Below are 1820 nucleotides of genomic sequence, written 5' to 3' on the forward strand. Positions count from 1 at the left end.
CGGTCAGAAGCGGGCATTTCATAAACCGATGGTTATTCATTGAGTGTGACGTCATCCTTTTCATGTAGATAAGCCTACTATTATGTTGATAGCCCGTTCGATACGTTGTGATTCATAAAGACCACTGCAAACATCAATGTTCTGCTTATCACAGATAAGATTGATTAATACCCGTAACAACCCATGTCCTTAACAAAGGGTGCATGCACATATAGGTTGAGCGTGTGTCTTGCGTCGTGTGCTGTGTGCATGCAGGCGTGCAAGTGTTGCGTGCGTGCAAGGGTACGTTTCAGTGTTGCATCCATGTGTGCGTACGTGCGTGTGTTCGTGAGTGCATGTGTACGTGTCAGTGTTGCACGCCTGCATGTGTGCCTGTGTTCGTCATGTGTACGTGTCAGTGTTGCACGCCTGCATGCGTGCGTGTCTTGCGTGTGTGCATGTGTACGTGCGGGTGAGGCTACACGTCAGTCGACTGACTTTTTCATCTCTGGTCATTAGATTTTCCAGCCGTTGGATACGAAATCAAGGGCCTGCGTGCGACATTGTGAAAACTCCACCCCCCTAAGCCGCCAGCCACCACCGGCCAAACCGCCGGCCCCCGCTACCCGCGCCGCCACGCCGCCCCGAAACCACTCCCCACCGTCGGTACGCCGTCGCACCGGCCATCCCTCTAGCCCCCCCCCCCCCCGCGCCGAGCTTTTTCTCCGGCGATCCCCACCCCACCGCCCAATCAACGCCCCCCCCCACCGCCGGCCGGTGACTACCAACCAGAGGTCTCACGACTTCGAGTACCCACCGACCACTAATTTATTACCACTTCTGTCCTTCATATACGCGCTGATGGGTGGGCCCTATGGTAATGTGCACTGCTGAATGTGGACCGTTTGACTGGTCGATTGATTGTGTCATCAACAAATTACGGAGCTGTATGGTGAGCCAGTGACCGTATGATCACCCTAAAATGTATTTTATTAACACGGTACAGACTCAAACTACCATTTCTGTCTTTCATATACGGGCTGACAGGTGGACCCCACGGTTATGGGCCCCGATGGTGCAACACTAGTTGCGCCACGTGGAACGTTTGACTCGTCAATTGATTGTGTCATCAACAAAATACGGAGTTGTACGGGTGATCCAGTGACCGTATAATCATGACATGTATTTTTTTAACACGGTACAGACGCAAGGGCTCATATATACGCGCAAGCACTCATCGCTATAAGCGCACGCACGCAGACCCTACCCCTATGAGCACCTTCGAGAGAGTGAGCCAGCATATGATCTTGAGAGTTTACGGAGTCACCATAGGTGCCTTGTAGTCGAGTGGAACGTCTCCTCCCACTGAACGCACATCGCCGGAAAATACTGAAATTAACCCAGGATAAATGCGAGCACCGGGACTTTAACCCTAGTGGGCTCGAGAAACCACTGTCCTCCTAACCATCCAACTACATGTTGGTTAGCATGACAAAATGTATGTGGTGACCGTGATGAGCTCATTCTGAAGTCCAGTGACCATATCGTGCTTTCGCTTCAAATACAATGACCGTAAGTGTCGTCAACAAAATACGGGGCACGCATCAAATGCAAAGTCCGTCAGTGTCATCAAGAAAATATGGAGACGTATCGTGAGCTAGATACCGTATGATCACCACGAGAATGTATACGGTGACCGTAATGAGCATATTCTGAAGTCCAGTGACCGTATAGTGCTTTAGCTTGAAATACAGTGACCGTCACGCGTGAATGTGTCATGGGCATGCATACTTTTAGAGGGCCGAGAGATAATTTGTGTGCGTACGTGAAAGTGCTGTAGA

This window comes from Aegilops tauschii, chromosome 7, assembly GCF_002575655.3.
Source record: "Aegilops tauschii subsp. strangulata cultivar AL8/78 chromosome 7, Aet v6.0, whole genome shotgun sequence".
Taxonomy (NCBI): domain Eukaryota; kingdom Viridiplantae; phylum Streptophyta; class Magnoliopsida; order Poales; family Poaceae; genus Aegilops; species Aegilops tauschii.